The 21,173-nt window shown below is 36.7% G+C and overlaps 1 pseudogene; it reads left to right on the forward strand.

The window, feature by feature from the left end:
• Positions 1 to 18,434, forward strand: part of LOC100388454 (26S proteasome non-ATPase regulatory subunit 14 pseudogene) — a 79,957-nt pseudogene extending 61,523 nt beyond the window's left edge.
• The last annotated feature ends 2,739 nt before the right edge of the window (positions 18,435 to 21,173 follow it).

Raw genomic sequence — 21,173 nt, forward strand, 5'->3', positions numbered from 1 at the left:
AATTAAAAACAAAACAATGGGATTATCTCAACAGATACAGAAAAATCATTCAATGGAACCCAGCATTACTTTATGGTAAAAACACGCAACACACTAGTCACAGGAAAAATAAACTTCAAAATAATAAAAGCCATATAGAACAAACCCATGACCAACATCATACTAAATGGAAAAGGTTGAAAGAATTCCCCTAATAACTGGAACAAGAAAAGATTGCTCACTTTCACCAATTCTATTCACAATATAGTACTGGAAGTCCTAGCCAGAGCAAACAGACAAGAGAAAAAAATAAAGGGCATTCAAATTGGAAAAGAAGAAGTCAAAATATCTCTGTTTACTAGTATATTTTAATAAAAAATCTATAAAGACTTCTCCCAAAACTCCTAGATCTCATAAATAAATTCAGTAAAGTCTCAGGTTACATAATTAATGTACACAAATCAGTAGCACTGCTATATACCAACAACCAACTTGAGAATATAAGCATGAATTCAATTCCATTTACAATAGCTGCAAAAAATAAAAACACAGTATTTAGGAATATACTTAAGCAAGTGAAAGCTCTCTATAAGTAGAACTAAAAAACACTGATGAAAGAAATAATAGATTACACAAACAAATGGAAATACATCTCACAATCATGGATTGGAGGAATCCATATTGTGAAAATGACCACACAGCCCAAAGCAATGTAAAGATTCAATGAAATTTTTATCAAAATACCAACATCATTTTACACAGAATAAGAAAAACAATCCTAAAATTTATATGAAAACAAAAAAGAGCAGAGATAGCCAAAGCAATATTAGAAAAAAGAACAAGTCTGGAAGCATCACATTACTCAACTTCAAATTATCTTACAATGCCATAGTATCCAAAACAGCATGGTACAGGTATAAAAGTAGATATAGAGACCAACCAAACAGAACAGAGAACACAGAAATGAAACCAAAGTCTCAGGATACAAAATCAGTGTGCAAAAGTCACAAGCATTCCTATATACACCAATAATAGACTTAAAGAAAGCCAAATCAAGAATGAACTGCCATTCACAATTGCTACAAAGAGAAGAAAATACCTAGGAATACAACTAAAAAGGAACGTAAAGGACCTCTTCAGGAACTACAAACCACTGCTCAATGAAATAAGAGAGGAAACAAACAGATGGAGAAACATTCCATGTTCATGGTTAGGAAGAATCAATATCGTGAAAATGGCTATACTGCAGAAAGTAATTTGCAGATTCAATGCTATCGCCAACAAGCTACCAATGACCTTCTTCACAGAACTGGAAAAAACTAACTTAAACTTCATATGAAACCAAAAGAGAGCCCACATAGCCAAGTCAATTCTAAGTAAAAAGAACACAATGGGAGGCATTACACTACCGGACTTCAAACTGTACTACAAGTCAATTCTAAGCAAAAAGAACACAGCAGAAGGCATCACACTACTGAACTTCAAACTATACTACAAGGCTACAGTAATCAAAACAGCATGGTACTGGTACCAAAACAGAGATATAGACCAATGGAACAGAACAGAGGCATCGGAGGCAACACAACATATCTACAACCATACAATCTTGGATAAACCTGACAAAAACAAGCAATAGGGAAAGGATTCCCTGTTTAATAAATAGTGTTGGAAAAACTGGCTAGCCATGTGCAGAAAGCAGAAACTGGACCCCTTCCTGACACCTTACACTAAAATTAACTCCAGATGGATTAAAAACTTAAACATAAGACCTGGCACCATAAAAACCCTACAAGAAAATCTAGGCAAAACCATTCAGGACATGAGAGTAGGCAAGGACTTCATGACCAAAACACCAAAAGCATTGGCAACAAAAGCCAAAATAGACAAATGGGACCTAATCAAACTCCACAGTTTCTGCACGGCAAGAGAAACAGTCATTAGAGTGAATTGGCAACCAACAGAATGGGAAAAACTTTTGCAGTTTACTCATCTGACAAAGGGCTGATATCCAGAATTTGCAAAGAACTAAAACAGATTTACAATAAAAAACAAACAAGCCCATTCAAAAATGGGCAAAGGATATGAACAGACACTTTACAAAAGAAGACATACATGAGGCCAACAAACATATGAAAAAATGCTCATCATCACTGGTCATTAGAGAAATACAAATCAAAACTACATTGAGATACCATCTCGCGCCAGTTAGAATGGCGATCATTAAAAAATCTGGAGACAGCAAATGCTGGAGAGGATGTGGAGAAATAGGAACACTTTTACACTGCTGGTGGGAGTGTAAATTAGTTCAACCATTGTGGAAGACAGTGTGGCGATTCCTCAAGGACCTAGAAATAGAAATTCCATTTGACCCAGCTATCCCATTGCTGGGTATATATCCAAGGGACTATAAATCATTCTACTATAAGGACATATGCACACCAATGTTCATTGCAGCACTGTTTACAATAGCAAAGACCTGGAACCAATCCAAATGCCCATCAATGATAGACTGGACTGGGAAAATGTGGCAGATATACACCATGGAATATCATGCAGCAATCAAAAACGATGAGTTCGTGTCCTTTGTAGGGACATGGATGAATCTGGAGAACATCATTCTCAGCTAACTGACACAAGAACAGATAATGAAATACCTCATGTTCTCACTCATAGGCGGGTGATGAACAATGAGAACACATGGACACAGGGAAGGGAGCCCTACACACTGGGGTCTATTGGGGGGAATAGGGGAGGGACAGCAGGGGGGATTTGGGGAGGGATAGCATGGGGAGAAATGCCAGATGTGGGTGAAGGGGAGGAAGGCAACAAATCATGCTGCCACGTGTGTACCTATGCAACTATCTTGTATGTTGTGAAAATGTACCCCAAAACCTAAAATGCAATAAAAAATTATAGAAGCATATTTAAAAAAATAGAAATGAAACCAAATACCTACAACCAACTAATCTTCAACAAAGCATACAAAACTTAAATTGGAGAAAAGACACTCGGTTCAATAAATGGTGCTGGAAAATTGGATAGCCAAATATAGAAAAATTAAACTGGATGAATATTTCTCAGCATACGTGAAAGTTAACTCTAGATGTATTAAAAATAAATCTAAGAACAGAATCCTAAAAATTCTAGAAACCTAAGAAATCTCTTCTGGACATTGCCTTAGGTAGAGAATTTATGACTGATACCTCAAAGGTAAATGCGACAAAAATAAAAATAAGTAAGTGGGACCTAATTAAACTCAAAAGCTTCTGCATTGAAAAAGAAATAATCTTCAGCATAAACAGAAAATCTTCATAATGGGAGAAAATATTTATGAACTATACATCTGACAAACGCTTAGTATCCAGAATCTACAGGGAACTCAAACATGAGCAATGAAACAAACAAACATTAAAATATGGGCAAAGGACATTAATAGAGATTTCACAAAAGAAGATATAGAAGTGGCCATAAAACAAATGAAAAAATGCTCAATATCACTAATCATCAGGAAAATATAAATTAAAGCCACAATGAGACATCATCTTACCTCAGCCAGAATGGTAATTATTAAAAGGTCAAAACACAATAGATACTGGTGTAGATGTGGTGAAAAAGGAATTATGGTGAAAAATAAATTGCACAATATCTATGGAATACATATGCAGATTCCTTAAACAACTAAATCTATTACTCAGTCCATCAATCCAACTACTGGGTATCTACCCAAAGGAAAATAAGTCCCTATCTCAAAAAGACACCTGCTTATGTATGTTTATTACAGTACAATTCACAACTGCAGAGGTGTGGAATCATACCAAATGCCCATCAACTGATGAGTGGATAGAGAAATGTGATATATGTATCTATGCTTGCTTTCTATATAAATACATATACATGTAAACTATATATATATATATATGTGTGTATATGTATGTATATTATATGGAGAGAGAATAGAATACTACTCAGTCACAAAAAGAAACAAAATAATGTCTTTTGCACAACTTGGATGGAACTAGAGGCCATTATTCTAAGTGAAGTAACTCAGGAATCAAAAACCTAATATCGTATGTTCTCACTTAATAGGTGTGAACTGAGCTATGAGTATGCAAAGGCATACAGAGTGGGATAATGGATACCGGAGACTTAGAAGGGGGAAGAATCAAAGGGTCAGAAAGGATGAAAATAAAACCTATTGCACTGAAATCCCAGACTTTACCATCATACAAGTCATCCATGAAGCCAAAAGTTATTTGTACTTTGAAAACAACTGACATTTTAAAAATAAATAATTAATTAAATATTTATTTGTAAATATTTTATATATATAAATGAAATGGATTTTTGCATTAACTGTTTAGCATATGTGAGACTCTCATTTATTTTCTTAATACATTAATCTTAGATTTTTCTACATATGTAATAGTCTGAGAATAGATGATAATTTTACTTTCTTTTTTACAATATTTGTATATTATATTTCTTTTTCTAATTCTACTATGCAAATCAAAAACTACTGAATACAAGTGGTGATGACAGGCTTTGCGTGTTCATGATCTCAATGAGAGATTATTTAAAATGTCCCACCCATAAGGTCCTGATTCTAGATGGAGAAGTGTGTATTTGTGTGCATGATTATGTATTTTTAAAAAATGTATGATTTCTTTTTAATTATTTAAAAATCCTTTTCTTTAACTACATTTTATGTATTTTTTTTTATTTTTTTATTTTTTTATTGGATTATAGGTTTTGGGGTACATGAGCAGAGCATGCAAGACAGTTGCGTAGGAACACACATGGCAGTGTGCTTTGCTTTTCTTCTCCCCTTCACCCACATTTGGCATTTCTCCCCAGGCTATCCCTCCCCACCTCCCCCTCCCACTGGCCCTCCCCTTTTCCCCCCAATAGACCCCAGTGTTTAGTACTCCCGTTTCTGTGTCCATGTGTTCTCATTTTTCATCATCCACCTATGAGTGAGAATATGCGGTGTTTCATTTTCTGTTCTTGTGTCAGTTTGCTGAGGATGATGTTCTCCAGATTCATCCATGTCCCTACAAACGACACAAACTCATCATTTCTGATTGCTGCATAATATTCCATGGTGTATATGTGCCACATTTTTCCAATCCAGTCTATTATCAATGGGCATTTTGGTTGATTCCAGGTTTTTGCTCTTGTAAACAGTGCTGCAATGAACATTCGTGTACATGTGTCCTTATAGTAGAACGATTTATAGTCTTTTGGATATATACCCAGTAATGGGATTGCTGGGTCAAATGGAATTTCTATTTCTAAGGCCTTGAGGAATCGCCACACTGTCTTCCACAATGGTTGAACTAATTTACACTCCCACCAACAGTGTAAAAGTGTTCCTTTTTCTCCACATCCTCTCCAGCATCTGTTGTCTCCAGATTTTTTAATGATCGCCATTCTAACTGGCGTGAGATGGTATCTCAATGTGGTTTTGATTTGCATCTCTCTGATGACCAGTGACGATGAGCATTTTTGCATATGATTGTTGGCCTCATATATATCTTCTTTCGTAAAGTGTCTGTTCATGTCCTTTGCCCACTTTTGAATGGGCTTGTTTGTTTTTTTCCTGTAAATCTGTTTGAGTTCTTTGTAAATTCTGGATATCAGCCCTTTGTCAGATGGGTAGACTGCGAAAATTTTTTCCCATTCTGTTGGTTGCCGATCCACTCTAGTGACTGTTCCTTTTGCCGTGCAGAAGCTGTGGAGTTTCATTAGGTCCCATTTGTCTATTTTGGCTTTTGTTGCCAATGATTTTGGTGTTTTGTTCATGAAGTCCTTGCCTACTCCTATGTCCTGGATAGTTTTGCCTAGATTTTCTTCTAAGGTTTTTATGGTGCCAGGTCTTATGTTTAAGTCTTTAATCCATCTGGAGTTAATTTTAGTGTAAGGTGTCAGGAAGGGGTCCAGTTTCTGCTTTCTGCACATGGCTAGCCAGTTTTCCCAACACCATTTGTTAAACATGGAATCCTTTCCCCATTGCTTGTTTTTGTCAGGTTTATCAAAGATTGTATAGTTGTAGATATGTTGTGTTGCCTCCGGTGCCTCTGTTTTGTTCCATTGGTCTATATCTCTGTTTTGGTACCAGTACCATGCTGTTTTGATTACTGTAGCCTTGTAGTATAGTTTGAAATCCAGTAGTGTGATGCCCCCTGCTGTGTTTTTTTTTGCTTAGAGTTGACTTGGCTATGTGGGCTCTCTTTTGGTTCCATATGAAGTTCATGGTGGTTTTTTCCAGTTCTGTGAAGAAAGTCAATGGTAGCTTGAATGGGATAGCGTTGATTCTGTAAATTACTTTGGGCAGTATAGCCATTTTCACGATATTAATTCTTCCTAACCATGAACATGGAATGTTTCTCCATCTGTTTGTGTCCTCTCTGATTTCGTTGAGCAGTGGTTTGTAGTTCTCCTTGAAGAGGTCTCTTACATTCCTTGTGAGTTGTATTCCAAGGTATTTTATTCTTTTTGTAGCAATTGCGAATGGCAGTTCGCTCTTGATTTGGCTTTCTTTAAGTCTGTTATTGGTGTAGACGAATGCTTGTGATTTTTGCACATTGATTTTATATCCTGAGACTTTGCTGAAGTTGCTTATCAGTTTCAGGAGTTTTTGGGCTGAGGCAATGGGGTCTTCTAGGTATACTATCATGTCGTCTGCAAATAGAGACAATTTGGCTTCCACCTTTCCTATTTGAATACCCTTTATTTCTTTTTCTTGCCTGATTGCTCTGGCTAGAACTTCCAGTACTATATTGAATAGGAGTGGTGAGAGAGGGCATCCTTGTCTAGTGCCAAATTTCAAAGGGAATGCTTCCAGTTTTTGCCCATTCAGTATGATATTGGCTTTTGGTTTGTCATAAATAGCTTTTATTACTTTAAGATACGTTCCATCGATACCGAGTTTATTGAGGGTTTTTAGCATAAAGGGCTGTTGAATTTTGTCAAATGCCTTCTCTGCGTCAATTGAGATAATCATGTGGTTTTTGTTTTTGGTTCTGTTTATGTGGTGAATTACGTTGATAGACTTGCGTATGTTGAACCAGCCTTGCATCCCCGGGATGAATCCTACTTGATCATGATGAATAAGTTTTTTGATTTGCTGTTGCAATCGGTTTGCCAATATTTTATTGAAAATTTTTGCATCTATGTTCATCATGGATATTGGCCTGAAGTTTTCTTTTCTTGTTGGGTCTCTGCCGGGTTTTGGTATCAGAATGATGTTGGTCTCATAAAATGATTTGGGAAGGATTCCCTCTTTTTGGATTGTTTGAAATAGTTTTAGAAGGAATGGTACCAGCTCCTCCTTGTGTGTCTGTTAGAATTCGGCTGTGAACCCATCTGGACCTGGGCTTTTTTTGTGTGGTAAGCTCTTAATTGCTGCCTCAACTTCAGACCTTGTTATTGGTCTATTCATAGTTTCAGCTTCCTCCTGGTTTAGCTTGGGAGGACACAGGAATCCAGGAATTTATCCATTTCTTTCAGGTTTACTAGTTAACGCGCATAGAGTTGTTTGTAATATTCTCTGATGATGGTTTGAATTTCTGTGGAATCTGTGGTGATTTCCCCTTTATCATTTTTTATTGCATCTATTTGGTTGTTCTCTCTTTTATTTTTAATCAATCTGGCTAGTGGTCTGTCTATTTTGCTGATCTTTTCAAAAAACCAGCTCTTGGATTTATTGATTTTTTGAAGGGTTTTTCGTGTCTCAATCTCCTTCAGCTCAGCTCTGATCTTAGTTATTTCTTATCTTCTGCTGGGTTTTGAGATTTTTTGATCTTGCTCCTCTAGCTCTTTCAATTTTGATGATAGGGTGTCAAATTTGGATCTCTCCATTCTCCTCATATGGGCACTTATTGCTATATACTTTCCTCTAGAGACTGCTTTAAATGTGTCCCAGAGGTTCTGGCACGTTGTGTCTTCGTTCTCATTGGTTTCAAAGAACTTCTTTATTTCTGCCTTCATTTCATTGTTTACCCAGTCAACATTCAAGAGCCAGTTGTTCAGTTTCCATGAAGCTGTGCGGTTCTGGGTCTGTTTCTGAATTCTGAGTTCTAACTTGACTGCACTATGGTCTGAGAGGCTGTTTGTTATGATTTCAGTTGTTTTGCAGTTGTTGAGCAGTGCTTTACTTCCAATTATGTGGTCAATTTTAGAGTAGGTGTGATGTTGTGCTGAGAAGAATGTGTATTCTGTGGATTTGGGGTGGAGAGTTCTGTAAATGTCTATCAAGTTTGCTTGCTCCAGGTCCGAGTTCAAGCCCTGGATATCCTTGTTGATTTTTTGTCTGGTTGATCTGTCTAGTATTGACAGTGGAGTGTTAAAGTCTCCCACTATTATTGTGTGGGAGTCTAAGTCCTTTTGTAAGTCCTTAAGAACTTGCCTTATGTATCTGGGTGCTCCTGCATTGGGTCCATATATGTTTAGGATCGTTAGCTCTTCTTGTTGTATCGATCCTTTTACCATTATGTAATGGCCTTCTTTGTCTCTTTTGATCTTTGTTGCTTTAAAGTCTATTTTATCAGAGATGAGAATTGCAACTCCTGCTTTTTTTTTGCTCTCCATTTGGTTGGTAAATCTTCCTCCATCCCTTTATTTTGAGCCTTTGTGTATCCTTGCATGTGAGATGGGTTTCCTGGATACAGCACACTGATGGGTTTTGGATTTTTATCCAATTTGCCAGTCTGTGTCTTTTGATTGGTGCATTTAGTCCATTTACATTTAGGGTTAATATTGTTATGTGTGAATTTGATACTGCCATTTTGATGCTAAGTGGCTGTTTTGCCTGTTAGTTGTTGTAGATTCTTCATTATGTTGATGCTCTTTAGCATTCAGTGTGATTTTGGAATGGCTGGTACTGGTTGATCCTTTCTATGTGTAGTGCCTCTTTTAGGAGCTCTTGTAAAGCAGGCCTGGTGGTGACAAAATCTCTGAGTACTTGCTTGTTCGCAAAGGATTTTATTTTTCCTTCACTTCTGAAGCTCAGTTTGGCTGGATATGAAATTCTGGGTTGAAAGTTCTTTTCTTTAAGAATGTTGAATATTGGCCCCCACTCTCTTCTGGCTTGTAGTGTTTCTGCCGAGAGATCTGCTGTGAGTCTGATGGGCTTCCCTTTGTGGGTGACCCGACCTTTCTCTCTGGCTGCCCTTAGTATTCTCTCCTTTATTTCAGCCCTATTGAATCTGACGATTATGTGCCTTGGGGTTGCTCTTCTTGCGGAATATCTTCGTGGTGTTCTCTGTATTTCCTGCAATTGAGTGTTGGCCTGTCTTGCTAGGTGGGGGAAATTTTCCTTGATGATGTCCTGAAGAGTATTTTCCAGCTTGGATTCATTCTCTTCGTCCCCTTCTGATACACCTATCAAACGTAGGTTAGGTCTTTTCACATAGTCCCACATTTCTTGGAGACTTTGTTCATTCCTTTTTGAGCTTTTTTCTCTAATCTTGGTTTCTCGTTTTATTTCATTGAGTTGGTCTTCGACTTCAGATATTCTTTCTTCTGCTTGGTCAATTCAGCTACTGAAACTTGTGCATGCTTCGCGAAGTTCTCGTATTGTGTTTTTCAGCTCCTTTAATTCATTCATATTCCTCTCTAAGTTATCCATTCTTGTTATCATTTCCTAAAATCTTTTTTCAAATCTTTTTTCAAGGTTCTTAGTTTCTTTGCATTGATTTAATGCATGATCTTTTAGCTCACAAATGTTTCTCATTATCCATCTTCTGAAGTCTAATTCTGTCATTTCGTCACAGTCATTCTCCGTCCAGCTTTGTTCCCTTGATGGTGAGGAGTTTTGGTCCTTTCTAGGAGGTGAGGTGTTCTGGTTTCGGGTGTTTTCCTCCTTTTTGCACTGATTTCTTCCCATCTTTGTGGATTTGTTTGCTGGTCGTCTGCATAGTTGCTGACTTTTCGATTGGGTCTCTGAGTGGACACCCTGAATGTTGATGATAAAGTATTTCTGTTGCTTGGTTTTCCTTCTACCAGTCTAGCCCCTTCGCTGTACGACTGCTGAGGTCCGCTCCAGACCCTGCTTGTCTGGGTTGCACCTCTAGCAGCTGTGGCACAGAGAGGGATGCTACCAGTTTCTTTTTCTGCTATCTTTGTCCCAGGATGGTGCCTGCCTAATGTCAGTCTTTTGGATATAGAGGCGTCAGGGAGCTGCTTGAGGAGACAGTTTGTACTTTATAGGGGCTTAATTGCTTAGCTGTGAGCTCTGTTGTTCATTCAGGGCTGTTAGGCTGCTATGTTCGATTCTGCTGCAACAGAGCTCATTAAAAAAACCCTTTTTTTTCTCAAATGCTCTGTGTTGAGGGGTTTGGGCTTTATTTGTGGATGTCCGTTGAGGTCCTGTCCAGCTAGGATGCAGACTAGCCACTGTTTGCCTGCCGAGGCTCCGCCCTGCTGTTGTGAGGCTCGCCCTGGCTCTGTTGTTCTGCTGTTCTCTGCCAGGCCCTGCGGCGGAGTCTCTCTGTTGTAGCGGGTTGCCTTGGCAATGGCAGGCTGCGTCAGCAGTGGGCGTGTATCTCAGTAGAGACGGGTTGCCTCGGCAATGGCTGGCTGCGTCAGCAATGGGCGTGTATCTCAGTTGGGGCGGGTTGCCTCGGTAATGGTGGCCGCCCCTCCCCCTCAGAGCGTCTTGGGCCGTCTGCACGGGGCTTGTTTGAAATCGCGGTTTTTTTCATCCCACTGGTCCACCCCTAACGCTCTGTTCCTGCAATCTCCTGGGCTGGCCCACTGTCCAAGTCTAGCTCAGTCTCAAGTCCAGCCCTCTCACGTCTCCGGTTGCCAGTTCAACAGGGCACCCGGACAAGCGCGCCCTGTGGGGAGCGCTGGGTAGGGCCGGCTGCCGCCACCCCGGCTGCCGGCTTCGCCAGGTGGAATATCTGTCTGGCGTCCCGCGTCTCCTCTTCACTTGGGAATTTCCCCGTTCCGTGGGCAACAAAGATCAGTCTGGAAATGCAGCTCAGACTCACCTCTCCGCAGACACAACGAGAACTCCAATCCTGGGTTGTTCTCACAGCGCCATCTTGAGTCCTCCCCCGCATTTTAGGTTTTAGGGTACATGTGAAGAACATGCAAGATTGTTAAATAGGTACACATGTGGCAGTGTGATTTGCTGCCTTCCTTCCCTTCACCTATATCAGGCATTTCTCCCCCTGCTATCTCTCCCCAACTCCCCAACCCCCACTGTCCCTCCCCTATTTCCCCCTGACAAGCCCCAGTGTGTAGTGCTCCCCTCCCTGTGTCCATGTGTTCTCATTGTTCAACACCTGCCAATGAGTGAGAACATGCAGTGTTTGATTTTCTGCTCTAGCATCAGTTTGCTAAGAATGATGGTTTCCATGTTCATCCATGTCCCTACCAAGGACATGAACTCATCGTTTTTGATGGCTGCATAATATTCCATGGTGTATATGTGCCACATTTTCCATGTCCAGTCTATCATTGTTGGGGATTTGGATTGGTTCCAGGTCTTTACTATTGTAAACTGTGCTGCAATGAACATTCGTGTGCATGTGTCTTATAGTAGAAGGATTCATAATCCTTTGGATATATACCCAGTAATGGGATTGGTGGGTCAAAAGGAACTTCTATTTCTAGGTCCTTGAGGAATCACCACACTGTCTTTCACAATGGTTGAACTAATTTATACTACAACCAACAGTGTAAAAGTGTTCCTATTTCTCCACATCCTCTCCAGCATCTGTCTCCAGATTTTTTAATGACTGCTGTTCTAACTGGTGTGAGATGGTATGTCAATGTGGTTTTGATTTGTATTTCTCTAATGACCAGTGATGATGAGCATTTTTTCATGTTTCTTGGCCTCATGTATGTCTTCTTTAGTAAAGTGTCTGTTCATATCCTTTGCCCACTTTTGAATGGGTTTGTTTTTTCTTGTAAATCTGTTATAGTTTTTTGTAAATTCTGGATATTAGCCCTTTGTCAGATAGGTAAACTGTAAAAATTTTTCTCATTCTGTTGGTTGTCGATTCACTCTAATGACTGTTTCTTTTGCTGTGCAGAAGCTGTGGAGTTTGATTAGGTCCCATTTGTCTATTTTGGCTTTTGTTGCCAATGCTTTTGGGGTTTTGGTCATGAGATCCTTGCCTAAGCCTATGTCCTGAATAGTTTTGCCTAGATTTTCTTCTAAGGTTTTTCTGATGTTAGGTCTTATGTTTAAGTCTTTAATCCATCTGAAGTTAATCTTAGTGTAAGGTGTCAGGAAGGGGTCCAGTTTCTGCTTTCTGCACATGGCTAGCCAGTTTTCCCAACACTATTTATTAAACAGGGAATCCTTTCCCCATTGCTTGTTTTTGTCAGGTTTGTCAAAGATTGTATGGCTGTAGATATGTTGTGTTGCCTCTGATGCCTCTGTTCTGTTCCATTGGTCTATATCTCTATTTTGGTACCAGTACCATGCTGTTTTGATTACTGTAGCCTTGTAGTATAGTTTGAAGTCTGGTTGTGTAATGCCTCCAGCTTTTTTTTTTTTTTTGCTTTTTCTTTTTTTTTTTTTTTTTTTTTTTTGCTTATAATTGACTTGGCTATGCGGGCTCTCTTTTGGTTTCATATGAAGTTTAAGGTGTTTTTTTTCCAGTTCTGTGAAGAAGGTCATTGGTAGCTTGAAGAGGATAGCATTGAATCTATAAATTACTTTTTGCAGTATGGCCGTTTTCACGATACTGATTCTTCCTAACCAAGAACATGGAATGTTTCTTTGTCTGTTTGTGTCCTCTCTTATTTCATTGAGCAGTGGCTTGTAGCTCTCCTTTTTTTTTTTTTTTTCTCTTTTCATCTGCCTTTACTTCTCATTTCAAGGTTTCACAGAGTGCTGGTCTCAACCCCATCAGTAATACTGAACTCACCTTCCCCACACAGAAACATGAAATGATTTAAAAATATAGAAAATACTCTTCTCACCAGGCACACAGGACTGTACACCCAAACCAGAAATGCTGCGGTTTCTTCTCTTTGTAGCAATTGTGAATGGCAGTTCATTCTTGATTTGGCTCTCTTTAAGTCTGTTATTGGTGTATAGAAATGCTTGTGATTTTTGCACATTGATTTTGTATCCTGAGATTTTGCTGAAGTTGCTTACCAGTTTTAGGAGATTTTGGGCTGAGACAATGGGGTCTTCTAGATATACAATCATGCCACCTTCAAATAGAGGCAATTTGACTTCCTTCTTTCCTATTTGAATACCCTTTATTTCTTTTTCTTGCCTGATTGCTCTGGCTGGAACTTCCAGTACTATGTTGAATAGGAGTGGTTAGAGAGGGCATCTTTGTCTAGTGCCAGATTTCAAAGAGAATGCTTCCAGTTTTCTAAAAAAAATTTCTATAATGAATAGGTGGTGAATCTCATCAACAACCTTTGCAATCTATTTGTATTTTATTTAGCTTTTCTCTCATTCTGATACTGTGGCAAATTGAATAAAATATATTTGTAATTTTAAAATATTCTTGCATTCCTAGGATGACTCCCAATGGCTTGATATTTAAGTAATTTTGTTGGTGTTTAAGAAACTGTTGGCTGGGCACAGTGGCTCATGCATGTAGTCCCAACACTTTTGGAGGCTGAGGTGGGCAGATCACGGGGTCAGGAGATCAAGACCATCCTGGCCAACATAGTGAAATTCCATCTCTACTAAAATACAAAAATTATTTGGGCATGATGGTGCATGCCTGTAGTCCCAGCTACTCAGGAGGCTGAGGCAGGAGAATTGCTTGAAGCCAGGAGGTGGAGGTTGCAGTGAGCCGAGGTTGCACCACTGCACTCCTGCCTGGCGCCTGGTGACAGAGCGAGACTCTGTCTCAAATTAATAAATAAATAAATAAAAATAAATTGTTAATTTTGAAAAGAATAATTTGATGACATAAGCAAAAATTTATGCATGTGAAATTCAAGAGTATTGTACCACCACAAAAGCAGTTAATAAGTTGATAAAAGATAGAATCAACTTTACCAGAATACTGAAAACTATTTCTGTGGAATAATCAACAGTATTCAGCAGTCAATAAAATTTTCAATCTAGAAAAAAGATATAACTAAAACTCAATAAGATAACTTTGTGGATTATTTTTTTAAGTTTGGTTGTATGATCTTCTCCCCATTTGACAGTAGCTTTGAAGACAACAGCCCAAATACAGTATAGGTTACTAGCACTAAAGGTAACAGACGAGATTTATTCTCAAAGAATTGTGGTTACTTTTTATGTTTGGTGCCTTATTGAAGAACTCACTCAAAAAACTAATTTTGATTTTGCCTAACTCAGATCTCATCCAGGGCTTAGAAAAGTATAACTGAGGTATTCGTCAAAAAAATTTAAAGGCATATATAGTTGCTGCTACATGGACAAGATATAATGATTGAAACAAACAATAGATAAACCAGAAGTTACAAAGAAAAGGTGGATAATGTGGTTATTTGAAGATTAAAATATTTTAAAAACTGACCAAAATTTATAGGAATCTAGATGACATATGCATACCTTGCGCTGGTTGCTTATTAAATCCTTGAAAACATCCTAAGCCCTAGCTTCTCGTTAAACCTCAGCCTTATCGCAGGCAGGAATTGAAGGCTAAGTGAAAATTGTAATGCCTGACTAAATGTTGCAGGTATGTGCCCAACAAGCCCATCTGCAACATCTGCAAAGATCCTTTCTTTCCCTTCCTTTCTTCCTTCCTGTTCACCTGGAAAGATCCTCTCTTTCCCTCCCTTCTGCTCTCTCTCTCTGTCTTCCTTCCCTCCTTTTCTTTCTTTCCCTCTCTCCCTCCCTTCCTTCCTTTGTTCCTTTCTTTCTTCTGTCTTTCCTTCCTTCCTTTTTTCCTTTCTTTCTTCCTTCTTTCCTTCCTTCCTTCCTTCCTTCCTTCCTTCCTTCCTTCCTTCCTTCCTTCCTTATTTCCCTTTTTCTATTTTATTATTCCTTTTGTTTAAAGCTTAGAGAAAATTTCATTACCTTACTATTCATTGGCCACATACAACTAATAATACAAGCTTTGCTGAATTAGTTTATAAAAGTCACCAAACAAGTTACAACAAGCAGAAAAAATAATCACCAAGGAGAAAAGATAATTTTATTTCTGGGTTTGTTACATTACAATATTAGAAATGTCAGTTTTCAAAATATTGAGAGTCATGCAAATAAATAAGTAAATATGACTGATCCAACAGGAAAAAAAACAAATAAATTAATAGAAACTACCCCTTAGGAAGCCCAGAATTACTGACAGGAATTTTAAGTTAACTATTTTATTATTTTTTTTTTAAAGGATTGGAGGTTTTAGTGGGACGGGAGAATCACAAGGAATCAGGTGTTCAGAGGAATGTATTGAGTAGAGGTGAGGAACTAGGATGTTGAAAAGTAAAAAAAGGAGAGGAGGAGAGGAAGAAAGAGGAAGAAAAAGAGGGAGAGAGAACAGGAATATTGCTTCATTCTAAAAATGGGTATTAGTAATGGCCGATCAATATTTTATGTATTTAAAATGGAGAACTCTATAAATATTTATTGAGTTAACTTGTTCTGGATCTGAGTTGAAGTCCTGGATATCCTTATTAATTTTCTGTCTCATTCAGTCTAAATCTTATTATGGGTCTTATGTATCTGGGTATTAAGATCTCATTGTTGCATTGATCTTTTTACCACTGTATCTTTGTTGCTTTGAAATCTATTTTATCAAATGTGAGAATTGCAACTCCTGCTTTTGTTTATTTATTTATTTTTGCTCTCCATTTGATTGGTAAATTTTTCTTTAACCCTTTGTTTTGAGTCTTTTTGTATCTTTGGATATACCGATAGGTTTTGGCTTTATCTTTGGATTGGGGGATTTAGTCAATTTAAGTTTAGGGTTACTGCCATTTGATGTTAACTGGCTATTTTATCCTTTCATTGATGTAAATTCTTCTTTATGTTGATGCTCTTTACTTTTTGGTATATTTTTAGAAAGGCTCATACTGGTAGTTCCTTTCTATGTATAATACTTCTTTCAGAAGTTCTTGTAAAGCAGGCCTGGTGGTAATAAAATCTCTGAGTACTTGCTTGTTCATAAAAGATTTTATTTTTCCTTCAATTGTGAAGCTTAGTTTGGCAGGATATGAGACTCTAGGCTGAAAGTTCTGTTCTTTAAGTATGTTGAATATTGGCCCCCACTCTCTTCTGGCTTGTAGGGTTTCCACTGAGAGATCTGCTGTAACTCTAATAGGCTTCCCTTTATGGGTAACCTGGCCTTTTTCTCTGGCTGCCCTTAGTATTTTCTCCTTAGTTTTGATCCTGGTGAATCTAACAATTATGTGCCTTGGGGTTGCTCTTCTTGAGGAATATATTTGTGGTGTTCTCTGTATTACCTGGGGTTGAATAGTGTCCTGCTTTGCTAGATTGGAAAAATTTTCCTGAATTATATCCTGAAAAGTATTTTCCAGCTTGGATTCATTCTCTTCATCACATTCAGGTACACCCATCAATCGTAGATTGGGTCTTTTCACATAGTCCTATATTTCTTGGAGACTTTGCTCATTCCTTTTCATCCTTCATGGCCATCGAAAGCAAAGTTTCCATATGTTCAAGGAAATTATTTTGAGTGTAACCATTAAAGAGATATTTAATGGTTATAGAAAAGTTCTCTCTAGAGAAATTATACAATGTTGTTCAAAATTTCTGAGTAAGTAATGCAAATATTTTCTAGTTATATAAGTTCTCCTTTAAATTTTCTGTTAAATTTAATATTAAATTTGCAGTGATTTTTTTTTTGGCTGGCTATTGTGCTACATCTTTATCATAATGATAATACATAATTTTCTAAGTAATGTTCTATATTTCTTCAAGTATTTTTTCTATTTATTTAAATGACTTACATTGCTAAAACTTTCCAAATAGTTTGGACTTTCCCCATTAATACTCCACTAATTAAATATACACAAATAATTCAAATAATATACTATTATGCATTTATAAGAAAGAATAAGTAATGTCTGGAAGTTTCCATTTAAACATTACCTATATGATATTAATATGCAAATGTAAATTCTGTCACAGTATTATTGTTAAAACAATTTCTAGTGGTAAGTCAAGTCGGGCTATTTGTACCAAACCTTATAGTGAAAAGCAATAATAGTTCTGAATAAAAATATATTTTAAATTTTTTTACTTAAAATATTAAATCATTACATTTAATCTAAATAATCTGTCCAGAGTCCAATGGAAAGCTAGGATGTATATAGAGAGGATTCTGCATAGATATGTTGATTTGCTCATATGATATTTATTGACAAAATATATATAAAAAATTAGGAAAACCTGGGCAACTCTCTTTTGAATGGTATTGGACTGATTCATCTCTGGTTTGTGGAGTAAGAGCCAGCCAGGTAAAGTCTGAACTGCTGCAGAAGCAAGACAACAGTCCAGACCAGGACATCGCACCCCTGTTGGCCTTCTGGAGAGTTATTTCTTGGGGGCAAATTATCCCTGCCAGAATTAGCAAGAGCTTTCGTTAAGAAGAAATTTGTTGAACAAGACATTGAACCTGATTGACTTAGGCATTGTAATTACTGTCCAGACACACAGACAGATTTCTTAGCCTTGGAGAAGGTATGCCTGGACAGGACAGTGGGTACCTACAGATGCTCTTGCAGTAGAAACAGCAGAGCAAGTCTACAGCTTTTCCCTGGTACTGTTAAAAATGTTAAAGCATGGCATTGCTGGAGTTCCAATGGAAATTATGGTTCTGATGCTTGGAGAATTTGTTGATTATTGTACCATCAGAGTGATTGACATGTTTGCTATGCTACCGGTGTCAGTGTGGAGGCATTTGATCTAGCGTTCCAAGCTAAAATGGTGCATATATTGAATCAGACAGGAAAGCTTGAGATGGTTACTGGTTGGCCTCACAGTAACTTTGGCTTGGTTGTTGGGGTTTCTGAGGTGGGTATCAGCACTCAGTAGAGATTTGATGCCTCGTCAAAGGGAGCTGTAAAAAGAAAGGTTGTTAGTGATGCCTTCAGATTGATCAATGCTAATATGATGGTCTTATTACATGAACCAAGACTAACAAATTCAAATATGGGTCACTTAAACAAGCCATCTATCCAGGCGTTAATTAATGGATGGACGGACATTATTACTCTATTACTATTAATTATAAAACAAATAAACTGGAACAGAAGATATTGCTAAATTTTCATAGGAAGCGTTTAATGGGAGGTTTGACACTTCAGGACTACTATGAACATTGTAAACACAATGAATCAGCATGAAAATATATGCTGGAATTAGCCAAGAATCACATAAAGGCTGTAGATGAAGAAGATAACACCTAAACAGCTGGCAATAAAGAGTGTTGGCTAGCAGAACACTAATACCACTTGGAGGAACAAGTGGATTTAGTCATGACTTCAAATATTTGTTAGCAGCTATGTTGAATAGTGTTGTGTTTCAGTGAAGCAACAAAAAAATTATTAGTGATGGTTTCAGTATACATTCCTCTGTTATTCTTAATGCTCAAAATTAATGGACCTCTGAAAATGTATTTGGTTAAATGTGAGACATTTGGTATCATTTGTAGCATGGTAACACCTTCAGTCTCAGCTATGCAATTACTTCTGTTTCTTTAGTCAGGGCCTTTGCAGATTCTAAAGTTATACAAGAATACACCGAAGTAGACACATTTTGTAAATATTTCATTTAATATTTGAAAAAATCAGTAGTACAAGTATATTTTGATTGTTGCTTAAAAAATAAAATACATCTACAATTTGAAAACATAAAAGTCAGTTGGTAGTAGATGTGTGGATTTATTTCTGGGCTCTCTATTCTGTTCTGTTGATCTGTGTGTCTGTTTCTGTCAATACCACTTTGTTTGGTTACCACAGCTTTGTGGTATATTTTGAAATCAGGTACTGCAATGCTTCTAGCTTTGTTTTTGTATGTTTATCTTAAAATAAAACCCACAAAATTATTTTGATTAGTCAGGGCTTTTATTAGTTTCATAACCATTTTAAGATTTTAAAAAATATGTTTTTGTGAGGAATGTCATTAGTAGTTGATAGAGAGTGATAAATCACTCTAACTAGTATGGATATTTTAACAATTTTAATACTTCTAATTCATAAACAAGGAATATTTTTCTACTATGTGTTTTCTCTTCAGTTTCTTTCATCAATGTTATATAGTTTTCAGTCTAGAGATCTTTCACTTCCTTGGTTAAATTTATTTCTAGGTATCTTTTTTCTTTTGTAACTATTGGAATTTTTAAAATATTTTTTCTAATCTGTTAGTGTCTAAAAATTCTATTGATTTTGTGTGTTGATTTGTATCCTGCAACTTTACTGAATAAGTTTTTAGCTAAGAAATTTTTGTCCAGTTTAGATTTTTCTAAATATAAGATTTAGAAAACAGAGTAATTTGGTTTATTATTTTCCAGTTTGAATACCCTTTATTTCTTCCTCTTGCCTAAAATTTGTGATATTGTGTTGAATTGAGGTAATGAAAGTGGGCATCCTTGTCTTGTTTTAGACCTTAGAGGAAAGGTTTATAACTTTTTACCATTTCATATAACATTACCAGAGGATTTATCATATGTGATCTTTATTGTGTTGAGGTATATAATTCCTATTTCTAATTTGTTGAGAGTTTTTCATGTATAGGAATGTTGAATTTTGAAAAATGCTTTCTCTACTTCAATTGACACGAACGTAAGTTTTTATCCTTCATTTTGTTAATGTGATGTATCATATATATTAATTTGCATATGTTAAGCTGATTACCTTTCTGTAATAAATCTCACTTGATAATAAGTGAATGATCATTTTAATGTGTTGCTGAATTCATTTTGCTCATATTTATTTTGAGAATTTTTCTATTTATGTTTTATTTACTTCTTGTATCCTTGTCTAATTTTGATAGCAGGGTAATGTTGGACTTCGTAATTTCTTTAGATTTTCATTTTCTATTTTTTCATAAGTCCATCTTGGTGGGTAGTATGTGTCCAGGAATTTATCCATTTCTTATGTGTTTTCCAATTTTTCACACTCTAAGTGTTCATATTATTTTATGATTTGTTGCATTTCTGTGGTATGAATTTTAATATTACTATTTTCTTCCTTGACTTCACTTGAGTCATCTCTCTTTCTTTGTCTATCTAACTAAAGGTTTTTTTTCTATGTTTTTAACCTAACTCTTGTTAATATTTTGTAATGCTTTTTAGTCTCTAATTTATTCTCTGATCTTCACAATTTCTTTCCTTTTATTAATTTGGATTTAGCCTGCTTTTGGTTTTGTTGTTCCTTGAGTTAAATGCTAAGTTTTTTTTAATTTGAGGTCCTTCCACTTTTTTTGATGTAGGTGTTTATTGCTATACCTTTCCTCTTACAACCTGTTTTTTGCTGTATTCTGTAGGTTTGTTTAGTGTGTTATATTTTCATCTGTGTTTGTCTCAAGAAACTTTTGAATTTATCTTTTAATTTCTTTATTGAGCCATGTGAGAGTGTTGTTTAATTTCCATGTATTTGTAAAACTTCTGAAGTTTTCTCTGTTATTAATTTCTAATTTTATACCACTGAGGTCAGAAAATGCATGATAACTGTGACTCTGTAAAGTCTTTTTTGGCTTAGTATATAATTTATTCTAGGAAATATAATATGTCAGTTGAGGAGACTGTGTATTTTACAGCTGTTGTATAGAGTGTTCTGAAAATATTAATTAGGTCCATTTGGTGTAGAGGGTAGTTTAAGGTTCATGTTTCTTTGTTGATTTCCTGTCTAGGTGATCTGTGCATTGCTGAAAATGCAGTGTTGAAGTTCCCTATTATCATTATATTGAGGTTTATTATTCCCTTTAAATCTAGCAATATTTGCTTTATACATTTGGGTGTTCAGGTGTTGTGTGGATATCTGTTTACAAATGTTATATTATCTTGCTGAATAGATCCACTTATCTTTATGCAGTGACTTTCTTTGTCTCTTAACAGTTTTTGACCCAAAGTCTATTTTGTCTCATGTAACTCTAGCTACTGCTGCTCACTTTTGGTCTTTGTTTGCATGGAATTTCTTTTCCATCTCTTCACTTTCAGTCTGTGTAGTGATTACCCATGAAGCAATTCTCTTGTAGGCGCATATAATTAAGTTTCATTTTTGTTTTGGGTTTAGTTTTCTTACCCATTCAACCACTTTACATCTTTTGA

Source organism: Callithrix jacchus, chromosome 6 (assembly GCF_049354715.1).
Source record: "Callithrix jacchus isolate 240 chromosome 6, calJac240_pri, whole genome shotgun sequence".
NCBI lineage: Eukaryota > Metazoa > Chordata > Mammalia > Primates > Cebidae > Callithrix > Callithrix jacchus.